Consider the following 20412-nt stretch of genomic DNA (forward strand, 5'->3'; position numbering starts at 1 on the left):
GACCAGCGCTGACTACAGGAAGCCCCAGGCAGAGTTGCTCTGCCCCGGGCTTCCTGGAATCAGCTGCTGATCAGTTTCAGCAGCAGCTGACTTGGGGACGCCTGGGGTTCTTAAGTTGATTCTGTATGTAAGTCAGAACTGGCGGTCAGTTTCAGCAGTGTCTGAATCTGGACGCCAGTTCCGACTTACATACAGATTCAACTTAAGAACAAACCTACAGTCCCTATCTTGTACGTAACCCGGGGACTGCCTGTATTGCTCAAGCATGCAGGGGTGTAATCAGAAAGGCCAAAGCACAAATGCAATTGCAGCTAGCAAGGGATGTGAAAGGTAACAAGAAAGCTTTCTGCAGGTACATTAATAATAAGAAGGTAGTCAGGGAAGTGTGTGGGACCCTTACTGGATGAAGGAGGCATACCTGTGTCGGTCGACAAAGGCTTCCTTGTCGACAGCGGCGCGTCCAGACTGCCCCGATCTGCCAACAAACAGCTGATCGTCAGCTGGTCGGCAGAGCGCGGCAGCCATTTAAATTTAAATGAAGCCACGATTATTTAAATCGCGGCTTCATTTCCCTCTGCCGATCAGCCTAATCTACATGGCTCCATCGACGGAGCCATGTAGTTTAGACACACCCCTAGTGACAGATGATGTGGGAAAAGCTGAAGTACTCAATGCTTTTTCCCCGCTCTGTCTTTACAGACAAGGTCAGATCCCAAACTACTGCACTAGGGAGCACAACATGGGAATGAGGTATGCAGTCCATGGTGGAGAAAGAATAGGTTAAATATTTAGAAAAACTGTACATACACAAATCCATGGGGCTGGATCTAATGCATCCAAAAGTGCTGAGGGAGTGGGCTAATGTGATTGTAGAGCCATTGACTATTATTTTTGAAAATTCATGGTGACTGGGGGAGGTCCCTAATGATTGGAAAAAGGTAAATGTAGTGTCCATCTTTTAAAAAGGGAAAAAGGACAATCCAGGAAACTATAGACCAGCCAGCCTCACCTTAGTCCCTGGAAAAATCATGGAGAAGATCCTTAAAGAATCCATTTTGATGCACTAGCAAGAGAGGAAAGTAATGAGGAATGGTCAACATGGATTCACCAAGGGCAAGTTATGCCTGACCAACCTGACTGCCTTCTATGATGAGGTAACTGGCTCTGTGAACATGGAGAAGGCAATGGATATGGTACCTTGACTTTAGCAAAACTTTTGATACAGTGTCCCAAAGTATTCTTGCCAGCAAGTTAAAGAAGTATGGATTGGATAAATGGACTGTATAGAAAGCTGGATAGATTGTTGGGCTCAATGGGTAGTGATCAATGGCTCAATGTCTGGTTGGCAGTCGGTATGAAGTAGAGTGCTCCAAGGGTTGGTTTTGGGGCCAGTTTTGTTCAACATCTTTATTAATGACCTGGATGAGGGAATAGATTGTACCCTCAGAAAGTTTACAGAGTGCTGGAGGGTAGGTATAGGATTTAGAGTGACCTGGACAAATTGGATGATTGTGCAAAAGAAATCTGATGCTGGCTAGGCAGCATTTCTGCAGAACAGGACCTGGGGATTACAGTGGATGGGAGGCTGAATCAACAGTGTACCCTTGTAGCCAAGAAGGCTAATGTCATATTGGGGTGCATTAGGAAGAGCATTGCCATCAGATCTAGGGAAGTGATTATTTCCCTTTATTCAGCACTAGTGAGGCTACATCTGGAGTACTGCATCCAATTCTGGGCTCCCTATTACAGAAAGGATGTGGACACATTGGAGAGGGTCCAGCGGAGGGCAACAAAAATGATTAGGGGTCTGGAGCACATGACTTACGAGGAAAGGCTGAGGGATTTGGACTTATTTAGTCTACAGAAGAGAAGAGTGAGGGGGGATTTGATAGCAGCCTTCAACTACCTAAAAGGGGGTACCAAAGAAGAGGGAGAGGGTCCATTCTCAGTGGTGACAGATGATACAACAAGGAGCAATGGTCTCAAGTTGCAGTAGGGGAGGTCTAGGTTGGATATTAAAAAAAACTATTTCACTAGGAGGGTGACAAAGCACTGAAATGGGTTACCTAGGGAGATGGTGGAATTTCCCTCCATAGAGGTTTTTAAGTCCTGGCTTGATGAAGCCCTGGCTAGGATGATTTAGTTGGGATTGGTCCTGCTTTTAGCAGGGGGTTGGATTTGATGACCTCCTGAGGCCTCTTCCAATCCTATGATTCTATGATTCACTGCTGAACTTTTTATGGAATAATATGTGACTTTATGCCAATAAAAATATACAAATCTACCTGTAAAGGTACGTGTGCACTACCGAGGAAGATAAAGCTGGCTCTGTTGATCTTCCAGGGTTTGAATTAGCGGTCTAGTTAAGACAGCTAATTTGAAGTGAGAGGGGCACTCCGGTCAATACTAGTAACCCTGTTTTCATGAGGAGTAAGGGAAGTCAAAAGAAGTGTGTTCTTCCTTCGACTTCCTGCTGTGTAGACAGCACCAAAAGCCAAATTAGGCTACTTCCACTTCAGCTAAGCAATTAGCATAGCAGAAGTTACATATCTTAATTCGACTTTGTCCTGTACTGTAGATATGCCCTAAAAAAGCAACAACTGTGGACGTTGCTTTAAAAATACCACAGATCTGTACAAAAGCAAGCACCAACTATGTATAAAATGTGAGTCCATCTACTCTCTCTGCAAGATGCTTTCCATGCCACTTGCTTTACAAAGATTTGAATGAAGAATCTGATTTTTGTTGAGAGATTCATGGCGCAATTGAGATCCTGACTCATCAAGATACTTATGCACATGCTTAACTTAAAGCACACAAGTAATTCAATTGGACTAATGATAGGCTTAAAGTCAAGCTTGCACTTAGGTGCCTTGCTGAATCTGGTTTGATTTTATTTAATTTCCTGTTTGGCAAAGTACTACTCCAGTTTCTGAGATATTGCTCATGGCAGCCATGACATACCTTTGTTTATAAAAAAATCCTTCTAGTTTTACTTTTTATCCCTTAAGGTTAAGTTTCTTTTGCAGAGAGAATAATTTAAATGATGTAAATGATCTACAGAAAAGAAGGGATACAAGAAGGGAGTAGATTCCATAAGTAATAAATAGGGGGGAAACATTTTGGGCATTCCTCTAAGTAATTCGAAACATCACAATAGTTTAATCTGTATGTATGCTATACTGCTAGAAGATGGTGAGCTCTTCTTTCCTATGCTAATTCCTTGGAGTTTTCATGTGACATTTCTACTGCCAAAACTATCCTTTATAGTATATCAGTAATGCATTATCAGGCCATACTGCCTCCCCTTGTGCTCTTGTTGATTTATTAATTTTTTAATTTGTTTATACTGCTGCACTAATATTAAATGGAATTAATTTATAACAAATGCTGAGACTCTTCAGAGTGTTCAACGCCCCCTTACATCTAAAGTTATCAAGAAAAGAAGACGAAAATATCTGGGATGTGTTAAGAATGAAATCAGAGCATCTGTCATAGCAGGTGTGCCATTGGGCAGCTGGAGGGACACACTGAACAAATTCTGCCAGCAAACAGTACTCAGGGAGTGAAAATTGATGGGATTTAACATGAAGGACAGGCAAAGAAGATAGACGGGGATGAGTGAACCTTGTTTGTGCCCTATGCAATGGCTGACAGCACAGAAAAGACTTAGATTGAGAACTCTCCCCCATTTTGGTGACAAGTCTCTGAAGGGTCGCTTTGTTAGACTGTATTTGCAAAAATGAGGAGTCCTGTGGCACCTTAGAGACTTAGGCTATGTCTAGATTACCGGGGTTTTTGGATGGCTTTTTCGAAAAGTTGTGGCTGTCTAGACGATCTCTTTCGAAAGAAGCATGTAGACTAGATGTACCTATTGTTACTACTACAGAACAGGAGAACTGGTAGCAGCAATGTGGAAAGGGAAAAACTAAGCGTTGGTGTAGATAGCACAGAAGTTTCTTTCTACAGAATACCACAAAAGGCTTTCTAGACAAACCACTGCTGGTCTGTAATCATAGCTTGAGAACCATGTAAAAAAAATACAAGTTAAAAATCACCCATGACATCCATTCATACATGGCTCAATTTTTTTTTTTTACTAAAAACAATGTTTTTGCATCCATTCTCCACTACTGTTCTGATACAAACTTCTTATAAAGTCAGACTCATCAAAACACTTTGAGGAGGAGGTGCCCAAAGCTTGTGCATTGGCAACTTGCCAGGAGCTTGAAGGCCAACCTTAATTTGCATGTAGACTTACATATGTTATTTACATTAAAAAAATAAGTGCTTGTGATCCTGATATCAGGCTGATATCCTGCATCTTTCTTCCTGATGAACACAAATTGCTTTATAGCTGAATTCAACAGCAATTTTTAAAAAAGGGAACAAATGTAGTGTCCAAATAAATTGCTCAGTAATGGAAGCAATTCCTTTATCAACACCATTTACTTAGTAATTTTCAAAGAAAAAACAACAACAACAGAAATGTATATTAGTAAGCAATACCCTGGCAAAGAAGGGAAGCATCAGGAATGATATACTTATTCAGATAATTTCACATCTTCAAAATTCTCTGTCAGCCTCTACAGTCCCCTGCATTTTCTCTTTTTGCTTTTTTTAGTCACAGCTCACACATCTGTGAATCATTCCAGGGGAAAGTTTGAGCGCTGCTGTGTGTCAGGTCAATCCAGGTTCATTCACTGTACATCCTTAGAAAGCCAGAAAAAAATTGTGTGTAAACAAAGGGAGAGGGGAAGAAGAAGGTTTTATACGACAGACACATTTAATCTTTTATTTAAACATCAGATATAATGTGTTTTTCTGGTTACAAACAAAACTAGTTATTTTTCTTTAATTTAGTAACACCAGTAAAGCAGCCAATTAATGCTGTTGCCTGTATGTATTGTAAACAAGGACACACAAACAAAGCCCTCATTGCTTTTCTGGTACAAACAAAGCTATTCAAGCTAAAACATATTCCCCAGCAGAGCAACAACAAAATAAATGACAACATTAATTCAATCCAGAATGCTTGATAAATTGAGAGGAATTGTTTACCCAGTGTGTAAAGAAATCTGTTGGGGGTGGGTTTTATTATGATCTGCATAGTCATCCATCTTCCTGTGCTATCGTGTTTCATCTTTGTGAGTAAAACATATACAGTAATTTAGCATTCAGATAATCCCACAACTATAATCCAGACAGATTTAGCTCAAATTTCTCCAGGATTTCTATTATCTAGATTTAGCTATGTGTTGTTGACTGTATATTTTAAATTGCAGCAAATGCTTTTTTTTTTTTTTTTTTTTTTGCAATAAACAACATATTTTGATGCTCTGATAGCAGAAGCTGTGGATTCTTCTTGGCATTAACCACAGGTAAAACTGTATTTTTATGGAGGCAGTGATTTCACAGCTGGAGCATACTTTTAATAGATTCAAGTTACTTGACTGCACAACACACAACAGCATACAGTGTCTAAATCTAAGTCAATGTAATATCTTGTTCTACTTTGAGAAGAATTTGAAGACTGTCTGGCGTAGGTGCTGACTTCCCCTCTAACTGGGGGGTGCTTTGTCCCCTCTTCTTCCCCCAATTCTGCCCCCACCATTCCACCCTTTTCCCCAATTCCTGGCCCCACCTTTTCCTGCCTCCACTCCACCCCTTTCCCAAACCCCTGCCCTACCCTGCCTCTTCCCCACCTCCTAGGATATAAACACAAAGTATTAATTAATTGCTATCCTTTTCAAAAGGAATTTCTTGAAGCCAACAAGAAATAGACTAAGAAATTAATAGTCTAAACAATAATCATGTTGTAGATTAGTGATAGAAATGTAGCCGTGTTAGTCTGGTGTAGCTGAAACAAAATATAGGACTATGTAGCACTTTAAAGACTAACAAGATGGTTTATTAGATGATGAGCTTTCATGGGCCAGACCCACTTCCTCAGATCAAATAGTGGAAGAAAATTGTCACAACCATAGCTTCCCCAATTATCACCTCTAATATCATTAGCTCACAGACATTTACCTTCCCCCACCCCCATCCCCCTTCTGTTCTGAAATTTGATTTGTCCTTTTCATATGTGTTCATTTTTTTAATTGTATCCTTTGGTATATATGGTTGTGACAATTTTCTTCCACTATTTGATCTGAGGAAGTGGGTCTGGCCCATGAAAGCTCATCATCTAATAAACCATCTTGTTAGTCTTTAAAGTGCTACATAGTCCTGTATTTTGTTTCATGTTGTAGATGTCAGTTATCTTAGCAACCTAGTGTCACATTACTATCAACATTCCTATTAGGTGTTTATCCTAATTCCTATTAGGCGCTGTTTATCTTTTGGTCAGTCTCAGCCCAAAATGAATCTTTTTGGAGAATTTGAAAAAAGGTAGTTTAGCTGAGTCTGGGTTTATAAGCATGGTGGAAAAATCCCATGGTTTCTTTTTCAGGTGTAGTTTATCCTTTTAAAATACAAAAATAGCTTGGGCTCATTCCATTAAACTTGCCTTTTAGTCCTGAACCACAGAAAACAATGGAATTTTTGCCTTTGAACTGAAGTGGGAGTCTAAAGATTTACACTGGTAAATAAAAAAACAGAATTTAGTCTGATGTTTTCAGTTATTTTACCAGCTGACAATGGATTTAGTGATGCCAGCTGAGGAGAGAGATGAAAATTATGTGTTAATGTTTCAGGGCCTCTTCTTTACTAGATTAATATTATATTATGTTTTTAAGAAACTTTTCCATAACTAGCAACCGTGACAGTGTTTCTGCTCAGAAACCCACAAGCATCCCGTATGTGGCAGTCACTTTTGGTTTCATACTTGTTCTGAACCACCTTTTGCAGTGAAGAACGTGGTTTCAGATGTTGCAGCAGTTATGTGCTTACACAGAAGAAACTAGAACCTGACTTACCTCCTTGGTCTGTCACCCATACTAAAGTTACAGGCAAACTTCCACTGCCCTTCTCTCCTCCAATAAAAAGATAATTCTATTAGCATTAAAATATTAAGTTGGTAATAAGTGTTTGAAGTTCTGAAACTGAGTTAGACTTTCAGTCATATTGAGATCTGAAAAAGATTTGAGGATCATAGTGGAAAATCAACTAAATGTGACCTCCCAAAAGAGCTAATGCAATCCTGGAATGAATAAACAGGGGAATCATGAGTAGGAAAAGAGAGATTATTGTACTGCTGTATTGGTGTCACCACTGCTGGAAAACTGTGCCCAGTTCTGGTGCTCACAATTCAAGAAGGGTTAATTGGTGGATGTTCAAAGAGCCACAAGAATGACAGAAGGAACAGAAAACATAACTTAGTAGCCTGGATTCCTCATTAAGAGGAGACTTGATTATATTCAGTAAGTACCTACATAGGGAACAAATAATTAATAACAGGCTCTTTAATCTAGCAGAGAAATGTATAACACGATACAATGGCTGAAAGTTGAAGCTAGACAAATTTAAACTTGAAATAAGCTATACATGTTTAACATTGACAGTAATTAACCACTGGAATAATTTACTAAGGGTCATGGTGAATTCTCCATCACTGAACATTTTAAAATTAAGATTGGAAGTTTTCCTAAAATATCTGTTCTAGCAATTATTATGGGAAGTTTGATGGCCTGTGTAATACAGAAGGTCTGACTTGATGATCACAGTTGCCCATTTGGGCCTTAAATGATAAGAAAGTGGGACTGCCGTCTAACTCAGTATAACATGCTTGAAAAACAACCCATGACCCATCCTTATTTCACTCCCCTTCCTCCTCTCTTTCTGGGGCAAGCTTTATGAAACTCCAAATAGTGCCATTGATTTAAATTGCAGTCAGGGTATTCAGGACCTGTTAAGCTCACACCCTAACTTTTCAGGATTTCCTTAGACTGCATGAAAAAGATGACCTCAAAGGAACAAAGATTACTTTATAGTAAAAAAAGGTTAAAAACTGGATCTGATTTAATTGTATCATAAGCAGAAATATATATTTATCTTTTAAAAAGTACTAAGCTATTTAAAAATGTTTCTCTTTTATTTGTGTGTAGGGGAGCAGTCATCCCATTCCTGTGAAACAAGCAGAGATTAAAGTAACCTCTTGAGCCCTAGTGTGATGCTCTGGCAAGAAGCTGGCCAACGGGAGCACTTAGCAATGGTAGGGATGGGGCACTCCCAGCCTGGCTCCTGGCTTTCTGCAGACTGCCATGCTCAGCAGCAGGCAGCCAGGCAGGTTAAAGGGGCTGGCTGTGCCCCACCCCATTTGGGACTGCCCCGTCCTTGAGCCTCCCCTACCATCATTTTGGGAGGGAGGGGGAAGGGGCTGCAGCTTCACATACCAGCTCCCTGGCTACGTCTACACTGGCATGAATTTCCGAAAATGCTTTTAACTGAAAAGTTTTCCATTAAAAGCATTTTCGGAAAAGCGCGTCTAGATTGGCAGGATGCTTTTCCGGAAAAGCGTCCGTGGCCAATCTAGATGCGCTTTTCCGCAAAAAAGCCCCGATCGTTATTTTCGCGATCGGGGCTTTTTTGCGGAAAACACTACTGTGCTCTCTACACTGGCCCTTTTCCGGAACAGTTTTCCGGAAAAAGACTTTTGCCCGAATGGGAGCAGCATAGTTTTTCTGGAAAAGCACTGATGATTTTACATTAGATCGTCAGTGCTTTTCTGGAAATTCAAGCGGCCAGTGTAGACACAGCCCCTATGTATTACTTTTCCTGTTTGCAGTGATTAGGGAGGAAGGGGAAAGTGCAGAGCCTGCTGCATTCCTCTCCCTCCTCTCTGTCCAAGGAGGGGCAGAGGAGGAACACAGCAGGCTCTGCACTTTCCCCTCACTCCCTAGTCACAGCAAACAGGAAAAGCAACATACAGAGACTGGTATGTGTGGCTGCAGTACCGCCCCTCTCCCCCTGAAATGGTGATCATGGCTCCCTCTCCTCACACTCAAACAGCCCCCTGCCTTGAGCCCACTGACCTGAATCCTGCACCACCTATACCCTCCTGCCCTGACACCCTCCTTATACCCCCAACTTTCTTCTCTGAGCTTCTCCTCATACCCCATGCTCTGAATCCCTCTTCATACCCTCAGACCCCTGCCCTGAGCCCCTCCTCATACCCCTCAACCCTGACTCCTGCATCCCCAACCACAGGCCCCTGCCCTAATTCCTGCATCCTTCACATACCCCAACCCTCTGCCCTAAGCACCCTGCATTCCACCCCATACTTAAATTTCTTACAGGTGTTGTTGTATCACTAACTCCCCACCCCCTGCACCTCTGCTGTGGTAGGATAGTATCTGTAAGAAATTTAAGTTACTTTCTCCTCTGGAATAAGGGTTTTAAACCCAGCCCTCGGAGATGGTTGGGACCATATACCAATCAGAAGAGGGCTATAGACAGCAAATCAGGGCCTGGCTAGGAACTATAAAAAGGCCTCCTAGAAAGATGGAGCACACACACTTGCTCTAGCTGGAAAGTTATAAAGGGTACCTGAGACAGAGCACTTCTGGGGTGCTCTGGTAAAACTAATCCCTAGGCTGAGGCCTTACTTTCAAGGTGTCTGGGGTTACTAGGGCTGAGAGGGCAGGAGAAGGCATAAGGTCCACACAACCTTACCAATGATGAGTGGCATTTCACATTGCAGATTACCCCTGATGCAGGGGCTAGATGATGATTGACAGTGGGTCACTGAGGCAAGGCAGGTGTGGAGATCCTGGGGAGGACCCCAGACTATCAGGGCACTGGAATGGGGCAACACTGTGAGAAAAGGGGCACCATGTGCCATGAGGGACACAGGGCCAGAAGTAGTACAGAAGAAGACAGATAACTGAGTGTCAGACACTGGCCAACAGGGAGTGCTCCAGGGCTGGAAGAGCAAATTCTTGGATAGACCAGCAGGAGACACCACATCAGTAAGTGCTCGAACTACTAACACAGGATGCTGGAACAATTTTTATAGTGCGAGTGCTGAGAGCCATTGAAACAATATATAATATTGGTATGTAATGGAAACCACTTCAAGTCAGGGGATTGCTGCAGCACCCCCTGCACTCCTGCTTCCAGCACCTATGATTGTGGTTTACTTTTGTTTGCATAATAAAATGCATACAACATCTGTTTCAGTCCACAAACCCTTTGCTTATATCCACACATGCTTACTTAGTTTGCTCACTACTTGGCCTGTCTATCCTTCTGTTTCAGTCTCCCATCCAACAATATCTATAACAGGTTTCAGCAAGATTTCTGTTTTTTTCCTAAACCCTATAAATCCATCTATAAAAAGGAAAATAAGAACAACCCAGGAAACTACAGACCAGTCAGTTTAACCTCTGTGCCAAGAAAGAAAATGGAGCAGGTAATTAAAGAATTCATCTGCAAACATCTGGAAGAAAATAAGGCGATTTGTAAAGAACTAATCATGTCAAACCAATCTGATAGCTTTCTTTGATAGGATAACAAGTCTTGTGGATAAGAGAGAAGCGGTGGACGTGCTATATCTAGACATTAGTAAGGCATTTGATACAGTCTCACATGAACTTCTTATCAATAAACTAGGGAAATACAACTTAGATGGGGCTACTATAAGGTGGGTGCATAACTGGCTGGATAACCATTCTCAGAGAGTAGTTATTAATGGTTCACAGTCCTGCTGGAAGGGCATGCTATAATAAGACAGCTATAATAAGATTCCTAAAATTGTAGATCAGCTAAGGTTTTGGATTCTTATTTTGAATTTGAAAGAAACAGGGAGTATTTAAAAGGAAACACAATGTGAAAATTTTAATTGGAAAAAAAATTGAACAGTTCTGTCCAGGGGTTTACAATGAGGGCTAAAAGCAGAAAGAGAGCTGCCATTCCTCATTCTCTTCCTGACTTTAGAGGAAAAACAACTTTGATTGTTGAAGAACCCACCAGGAAGGGGATTCTGAACTGGGAGCAACTGGAAACAAATGAACTGTTTTTGAGGGTCCAGCATTTCCTGTTAGTAGGCGAGCAGCATCAGCATTTGACAGGGGCAAAAGCAGGTAACCCGGGAAGGAGTTTCCTGCCTTCTCTAGCCTCTGAAAAAAGGTCTGTCCTTCCAGTTGGTACTCTATTACTACCAGTGAGAGGGGGGAAGGAGGAGATCCTGAACTAGGTACTCAGATACAACAGTAATGGGTGCTTTAAGAACCCTTGAATAAGACAGACACCATGAAATCCCTGTCCTGTGGGGAAAGAGGTTGATAAATAATTCATAGAGATTTTTGCACATAATATCTTCTTGGAAATGTCATTAAATCTTGGAAATGTCCTGTGTTTTTTCAAAACTTTCCAGGGGAGATCCCCACACAGAGCCACATTTGTATAAATATTCTTCATCTTGTTAGAAGAGGGAGTGGGGCAGGAGCAGGATTTAATCCTTCCCCAGCTTTGCATTCTACACCCAAATCATGTTCTTTTGTTTCTTTGGCTGAGGACTGGTTGGGGCCATGGACTTCTTTTGGATTTCTCCATATGTCCCCATTCTCTTCCTTTTGCAGCAGCGCATCGTCACAAGATGATGCAATACATATCAATATGTAACATCGAGCCCTGTGATGAGTCATCAAAATGGATGAGCCCCATCTCTGATCTTTATCTATTTTAATCACTGTCCTCTCCCCCACCCCCAACACAGCTCTAATAATGCCTGGTGTCATCCCTATATCTATAGAATGGATTGGAATGGTATTTCTTGCTGCTATATCTTAAAACCCCGCAAAAATTGCTTTGAAAATTTATAGCTAATGAGAACAAACTTAACACTATATTTGACTCTCCAGAGATGGCATAATGCATCAAATTCTGCTACCATGTAATTGTTTTTATTATATGAATTGAGGCTATGTCTACACTATGAGGTTTTTCCGGGATACCAGAGGTATCCCAGAAAAACTCTGCCACGTCCAGGGAATGCGTCTGCTCTTCTGCTTTTTTTTTTTTTTTTTGCAGAAGAGCAGTCGTGCTCTTTCGGAAGCCCTGTCTTTCTCCTCCTATGAGGAAGTGTATATGGGCCAAATTTCAGAAAAGCCTCTTCCCAAAAAAAACTATCAGAAAAAGGTACTCAAATTGCACTTTGCGTACCTTTTTCCGATAGATCCCTGTTGTATAGACATAGCCTGAACTGCTACAGTAAAGTTTGTTTCAAACCACACCCCATAGAGCAAAGGCCAGAACTTTATCTATTATACTCCACCCTGTTCTCTTCTATACTTGATCACATCTTGGCCATAAATTGGCAGCAGTTATTCTCTTTCCTGAATTTCATATGTAATATTTAATGAAAAACTCCAATTTGGTTAGAAATACACTAAACACAAAATGATGAAGAACATAAGGCAGTGACTGAGTATAGAAGCTGATAGCTGAATTTCTTTCACAGATATTTAAGGAACGTTAGAGGCTTCACTTAGAGGCATCCTGAACCATCTTCAAGCTGCCACTTGTTCAGAGTTGGGCAGTCACTATGCTTTTGGATCCAAACACTTGTATTGACAGACTAACTTTGCCATCTCCTCTGCAAACTGAAAAACAGACACATTGATGGCATCTTGTCCGAGCTGCCAAAATGTGCCGTTGACCCAGGAGCGGAATCATTTCTGGCCACCTTTCATCTGATATGAAGAACTAGAACCTTGCCAGTCTCCTGGAAGGACAATATTGTGATCTGATCTCACTTTACAAGGACTAGAGACCACACTGTGAATTCAAGAGTTATAGGCCAATCACCTTGTTGCCTGTGCCAGGGAAAGTGTTTGTGCATGTTTTGGTGCTGCATTTAGCACCCCTCCTACATCAGAAGCTCGCCCCCAAGAATCAGACTTCACAAGAAATAGATCCACATTAGATACTACTTTGGCCCTTCAGTTGTTGTCAGAGATACACCATGAGTTCAAGAAACCCCTGGCCATAGTATATGTCAATCTTAAGGCTGTGTTTAATTCAGTTGACTTGAGTCACTCTACGGAAGGCTTTAAAGGGCATAGGAGTCCCAACAACTCTGCTGGACTTGATTAGCAACCTACGTAATGGAACCACTGCCTCTGGCTATCTTAGGAATAGGATGTAGGCAACTGTTATATCAGTGTCTGCTGTCAGGCAGGGCCGTATCTTGGTCCCTGCACTCTTTTCTTGGGCAATGGATGTAATAAAGCAGCATTTGGTCAGGCATTAAGATTGGTGATCTCTTGCTCTCAGACCTTGACTGTGCTGATGACTTTGCTCTTTTAGTACACAGCCCTAGTACGTTTTGGGAGGTACTCCAGCATATGGAGGAGAAATCAGCTAAAGTAGCAAAGATGTAACTGCAAAATCTAGGACCAGGTCCACTTATGGCTCCAATCTCTTTGAATAATGAAATTGTCAAAGCAGTTTCCAGCTTTTCCTATTTGGGTTCTACACTCTCCAGTTCCAGTAACTCTCACGCGGAGGTTCTCCTTCAAATTAGTATTGCACCAACTGCCATGAGGCATTTACATCAACAGCATCTCAGCAGGACAACCAAGTTCAGGACCAATTTGAGCTGTATTATCTTCATACTGTTGTATGGTTATGAAATGTGGACACTATGTTGCTAAGAAGGGCAAAGTTGGAGACTTTCTGCACAATGCCACCATCATATATTTTGGGCATGATAGGCATGGGAAGGCTAAGCCTTCCCTGCCGCTGACCCACCACTGAACACCTGGGCCACAGTGACACTGTCACCACCACCCCTCTGGGAGTCCCCACTGCTCACCATGTCTGTCCTCCTCTTGGGAGAGGAAGCGACCAGGGACATGGCAAGCCAGCAAGCGCTCAGCTGGGAATATCTGGCAGGGGAGGTGAGGCTGGTTGGCCAGGTGCTGCCTGTTGCTGGGGAGGCTGGTGACTCAGCCCTGTGCTGGGACTTAGGGGGCCAGTGGCTCAGCCTGGCTTAGGGACTGGCTTGGCCAACTCAGCTGGGGGGATGGCACTTCAGGAGCAGTGAGTTTGGCAGCTCAGCTAAGGAGCTTGGGCCATCATTGGGGCCAGCCTGTTGCTATGAGGGCCAGAAGCTCAGCCTGGTGCCTGGGAGGGCTGGTGCTGGGGTTCGGGGAAGAGCAGCTCTTCCTGTGGTTGGCAGGGGCTCTGGTCAGCATTGGGGCTGTCCCAGTGCTGGGGGAGGCAGCGGTTTCTCCCAGCCCAGGAGCTCGGGGGCTGGAGGCTCAGCCTGGGGCTGGTGCCAGCCTGGCCTTCAGGAGCAGTGGCCCGGTGGCTCAGCACACACTTGGGAAAGGAGCTTGGTCCAGTGCTGGGGCTGTGCTCACAACAGCCTGGCATGGACTGGGGCTCCTCTGGTCATATCAGGGGGCTCTCAGGACTCTTCTTGTTAAGGTGGGTGGTATTTTTCCGGGTCCTGGTGTGTAGGGGATGAGGCCTTTGGCAGAAAGGGCACGGCCAGCAGGCTACCCTCCCCAAAGCAGAGGTTCATCAGCTGCCCATGTCATATATTGGGCATAAAGGAGAATGACTTGATTTATAATGCAGGTGTTTACTGGGGCCATTGTCCACAAAAAGTGTCTTGTACTTTTTGGGCATGTCGTGAGAATGCCATAGGACATTCTGGCAAATGCAGTTCTTTGGGTGGCTTGCAATATCCTGGATAAAATTCCACCAAACAAAGAATGGAGGCAGCCCAGAGGCAGATGCCAATTCATGGGCTCATTGAATCTCTTCTAACGTTGAACATGTGTGGACCAAATGCCAAACAGTTGCTATGGCTGACCACTTAGCTAAGCGTTAAAGAAGAGAATAAGATATTTTATTAGAAGACAGCAGCCAGCTTGTTGGCTTGGTAGTACTGAGTTGTAATATTGTAACTTGCTGTCACTTTGCTTTTGGATTGATTACTGGGATTTTCTATGAACCATGAATGCATTGAGAATGTCTCCAATAAAGGCCATCCACTTGCTCCTGTTGAAGCCAATGGGAGTTTTGTTAATGACTTCAGTAGGATCAGGATACAACCCCAGCATACAGTGAAGCCCCCTGGATTATGGGCCACATATAGCAGGCTAAGCAATGGTTCTGTGCCCTCAGTCCAGAAAAAAGGAGAGAGACTCTATCCTGAGCCTCCCTATTCATGACCATGAAGCACTCAACTCCTGCATGTCTGGAAAGCAGAGTGCGAAGTTCTGGACTGAAATTCATGTGTGATAGCAGAAAGCAATAGTAGTGAGTAGGCCCAGATTTGATGCCTTTTACCGGGGTAAGATATAAGTAATGTTCCTTCTTCTCTGAACTCTGTGTTAGGGGAAACTCCTAGCAGGCTTGAAAACGATACATACTAAACATAAAGGGCTCGTCTACACTGGCCCCTTTTCCGAAAGGGGCATGGTAATTTCAGAGATTGTAATAGGGAAATCCGCGGGGGATTTAAATATTTGAAGTAGGAATAAGATCCTCCGGAAAAGGGTGCTTTTTCCGGAGGATCGGGGCCAGTGTAGACGCTCTTTTCCGGCTTTTCTAAAAGCCAGAAAAAAGCGGCGGACATTTTTATTTAAATGCCGCAGGGGATATTTAAATCCCCCGCGGATTTCCCTATTACGATCTCTGAAATTACCATGCTCCTTTCGGAAAAGGGGCCAGTGTAGACGTAGCCAAATTGTGTCTGAATGTAAACTCAGTAAATAGAAAATGTCACATCATCAGCTAGACTCAAATAAAAACCAAGGAGGCTGAATCCTGAGGTCCTTTCTGTCTGTAATTCTACAACCCCACATTCATTGTGTACCCTGCCTGACCACCTGACTGTGTGAGGGCGGAAAGGCACAACCCCCCGCCCCGTGAATGGGGCTCTCCCCACCCCCACTCCACCCCCCACACCTCCCAAACCTGTCTTTTCTGAGGGTCCCTCTTTTCCAGGACTCCCCCCACTGCAGAGACTGCAGCCCCCAGAGTGCCTTACCTCCATGAGGAGGACCCCGATGGTGGACTTCCCCTCACCAAACTGGTTGCCCACCGACCGGTAGCTGTCTGGAGTGGCGAGCTTCCAGATGGCAATTGCGACCCGTTTCTCCAGGGAGATGGCAGGTCACAAGTGGGTGTTGTGTCTCTGGAGAGCAGGGGTGAGCCAGGCACATAGCTCCAAAAAGCTGGCCTTCCACATGCAGAAGTTTTGGAGCCAATGCTGGTTGTCTCACTGCTCTATGACCAGCCGGTCCCACCAGTCTAAACTGGTGTCGAGCCTTCAGAAACGCCTCTCCAAAGTAGGTTGCGGTTGCCAGAGTGTAGTTCCCATCAGGGAGAGGGTGCCCAGAATGAGCTTGGGGTCAAGCTCGTGCAGGACCAGGGAGGCAGCTGGCACAAAGTGCTGCAAAAACTGCAGCATGGCCGTTTGGGGCCATCGTGTGCCCAGGGGCAGCTCCAGTTCCATGACACCAAGAGAAAAGCTGTGGTATCCAAAAGAGCAGGGCAACCACAGCAGGCACTGCGAGAGCTTTGCTGTCTCTCAAAGAGGTAGGCAAGCACACAGCAGAAGCAGAGAAATGGCTGTCCAGGGAGGTCCCTTTAAACACGTGTCTCTGCAAGGCTCCGGCACCAGCATTCGGAAGCAACTGGTGACCGAAAGCCGTGCCTGAAGTGGTTCCAACTGGCCTTTTATGTGAGAGAGTGTCCAGTCAGTCTAGATGCTCTTTCAAAAAAGTGCATCGCTTTTTTGATGCGCTTTTGTGTGTGAACACTCTCTTTCAGAAGTTTTTCTGGAAGATCTCTTCCGAAAAAAGGTTCTTCCGAAAGAAGCCTGCAGTCTAAGCATGGCCTGAGAGAGTACTCAGGTGTGATTAAGGATAGAAAGTGGCACCCTCAATTTTTATTTTTGCCTTAAAAGTCTTGAGTAAAAATTAGCAAGAACACCAAGGGAAAACAGAGTGAATCAGCTCTTAAAAACCTCTTCATCTTACTGTGAGCTATTTCTTCAAGTTGAGCCAAAAGTTGCTGGATTTTAGGGGCGTGTGAACTGATTTTGATAGATTTGGTTGACTATAAACTATGATGATGAAATCATGTAAAAGTCTAGCCAGATGGTAATGCTTGTAAAGAACTTTAAAATCCTGAAAAACAAAATGGACTATAGAAATATTATTTTATCTGACATTTTCTTTCACCACAATGGCTTCAAGAAATACATACATGTTCATTGGAAACTCGATTATTATCAATAATACAATAAAATACAAACAATGTTGATAATGTTTCTCAATATTAGCATAATTTACTAAATATCTGAGTTTGTAAGTCTGTGTTTGTGTGTGTAGTGTCCATCCGTTCACCTGCAAGTTCGTCTGCAAGTCCATTTGTTAAAGTACACCTCCTAAACAGTAAGAGCTAAGACCACCAAATTTGGTATGCAGCTTCCTCTTATCATAACTTAAAGCAAGGCCATGGTTTCATTGTGCCAAGACAATGGGATGTGCATGGAATGTGACTGTTTCTCAGCAAAGGGAAAGGAAGGGGTGTGATGGCAGGGACAGTTATACTCATGAATGACCACAGGGGGGCAGCAAGAGCCCCAGCCTTGGGAAGCAGCCACTGATCAGCCAACACAGCCCCCAATACCCGGCCTGCACCAGGGAGTAGCTGCTAACTGGCCCCCATGGCCCTGCTGCCCTGGTCCAGTCCTGCCCCAGAGAGAAGTTGGTGGCTGCTCCCCTGCACCCTACCTTGAGCCCCTGACCTCCTACCCTCCTGTTATGACTCCTGCACCCCCTGCCCTGGGCCCCCCACCTCCCACTCTAATTCCTGCATCCCCACCTCTTGCCCTGATTGCCTCCTCAGTCCCCCGCCCCAAACCTGACTCCTGCACTAGGCACACACCCAACCTCCTGTCCTGAGCCCTCCACATTTCCAAGACCCTGCACTAAAGGACTCAAGCAAGCCCATTGAGAAAAATTTGAAGCCCTGGCACATCAAGTTTGTTGCAGCCCTATCCCCTGCCATTTCATTTATTTACATAAACATTACAGACATTTGGGGGGATCCCCTGAGCTGGAGGGGAACAGTACAATTATTCCCTTTTCTACACCTCTCATCAGACTCTGTCTACAGTTCCTACCCCCACTCTTTTCTGGCAGTTAATTTCCCCCTACTCCCTGCTTGCACACAGGATGTCTACTGCCCCATGCCCCATTCATGCTGGGGTCACATGCACAAGGCGCTTGTTTTGTAAGGTGATGAGTACAGTAATTCCTCATTTAACACCATAGATGTGTTTCTGAAAATGTTCATGCTAAGCGAAAACATGTTATGCGGGGTCAATTTTCCCATTAAAAATAATGGAAAAGGTGGGGGTTGCGTTTCAGGTGGTGGTGGCAAAGTCAGCATTAGATACCTAGTAACACAAGATAACTAGCAACACAAATTGCCGCGATTTGTTAAAACACAAAGATAAACGTGTGAGTGAGCAGAGGAGCGCTGTGACCACGGGTATTCATCCACTCACGCGTATTACCACTGTTTTCACCAATTTATACCGCTGCATGAAGTAGTCCGCCACTTGACTATTTTCTTGTTATTTCGGGGACTGTCATGTTATTCGAAAAACGTTCCCTAAAAATAAAATCATGCTATTGTGAAAATGCGTTAAGCGGGCACGTGTTAAACGAGTAATTACAGTATATAAAAAGCAACTAGTCCATGGTTGCTGTCTGGAAGACTTCCTATGTTGCTGCTCACAAGGGCTGTATATAGACTGCAGGCTTCTTTCGGAAGAAGTTTTCTGGAAGAGATCTTCTGAAAAAACTTCTTCTGAAAGACAGCATCCACACTGCCAAAGCGCATCGAAAAAGCAATCTGCTTTTTCGAAAGATAGCATCCACACTGAATGGATGCTATCTCGCATTTAAGCTATGATTACTATAGGTGGAGTGGCCACTAGGACACCTGTACTTTTCCCTCTTTTCTCTCCTTTCAAAAGAACTCCCTCTTCCCCATCCACACATGCCTTTTTCCAAAAACTCTCTTTTGGAAAAAGGCTTCTTCCTCATAGAAAGAAGTTTACTAATGTTGGAAAAACCCCTCTGTTCTTTTGATTTTTTTTCTTCGAAAGAATGAAATTGCAGTGTGGATGTAAGTGAAGTTTTTCCAGAAAATGTCTGTTTTTCCAACAAAACTGTAGTGTAGACATAGCCAAGGTGAGATACAAGCCCTCCTCCTGTCCTGCCTTGTTATTGATAACAAGCAGAATATGTGTATACCAAATCAAATGGCCATTAACAGAGGACACCAAGTATGATCAATACAAAATGTGGGTTCTACTCTACCATGCAGACACCAAACGAAATTCACAAGTTGACACAAATAAATTCCCAAACTGGCACAATCAGTAGGACCCTGATACTGTAGCTGTTCTATGCATGGGACCCAATCCAACTATTACTGACATTAATTAGTTTAATATGAATGTAAATGGCTCTGTACCATTTGGCCCACAGTCTGAAATTAGTTTGTAATCGAACTGCTGGAGCAATAGCGCATATATATATACATACATACATATACATACATACATACATACACACACACACACACACACACACACACACACACACACACACACACACAGCCAGAAAGCTTGTAGCTAAGCGATGGCAGGAAATACAAAGCTCTTCAGTATGTTAATATAACACTTAAACTTCAAGATTGTGTTATTTATCAACAGCTCTGCTTTGGATGCTGTGGAGATCCTCAGTGCCCTTGGGTAGATTTGAGAGGAGGTAAGTCTCAAGAGGCACAGTCCCTTTGGAACAACCGGGCAAGGGGGGGAGGAACTTGCACCCCACCTCATACCTTAAGAAGATGCAGTGAAAAATGTTCCCTTGTCCGTCCCAGGTAGAAGTGGAATGGAGTGTCTCGTGTACTTGGGGATGCTAGGAAGAAACAGGCCTTCTACCTCTCCAGGCATAAGTATGTCTACACTGTGTTGCTATTTAGGGATATTGGAAGTATCCCAAAATAGCTATTCTGCGTCTATGGAAGCAGCCCGTTATTTCAAAATAGGTTTTGAAATAACAGGTGGCTTATTCCAATGTCCCGGTAACCCTTGTTCCACAAGGGTTAAGGGACATTTTGGAATACTGAGTTATTACAAAATTTGGCGGTGTAGACAGCACCAAATTACAAAATAAGCTATTTCGAAATACACTTGAAATAAGCTATGCAATTTGCGTAGCACAAATTGTGTAAGTTATTTCGAGCTAAAGGTGTAGCTGCATCCTGGTTGTGCTTCCCTTTTTCCAGGGCTGCAATGTGGAGGAAAATCTCCTTACCTCCCTCTAACCTATCTGTTTGCCTACCTTAACGCCAGGCACAATCGAGCCGTATATGTTTTTGTTTTCTTGGATGAGCCTAATGTTATACTGTAAGTTACTCTTT

At 43.4% G+C, this 20412-nt stretch overlaps 1 long non-coding RNA gene across 1 annotated transcript in view; it reads right to left on the reverse strand.

The window, feature by feature from the left end:
• Positions 1-3117: 3117 nt before the first annotated feature.
• Positions 3118-20412, reverse strand: part of LOC142818323 (uncharacterized) — a 39343-nt gene continuing 22048 nt past the window's right edge. The window contains exon 3 of the long non-coding RNA XR_016350654.1: positions 3118-4712. This is a non-coding gene — a long non-coding RNA (uncharacterized LOC142818323). The remainder of the gene's footprint in view (positions 4713-20412) is intronic.

This window comes from Pelodiscus sinensis, chromosome 14, assembly GCF_052426305.1.
Source record: "Pelodiscus sinensis isolate ZL-2025 chromosome 14, ASM5242630v1, whole genome shotgun sequence".
NCBI lineage: Eukaryota > Metazoa > Chordata > Testudines > Trionychidae > Pelodiscus > Pelodiscus sinensis.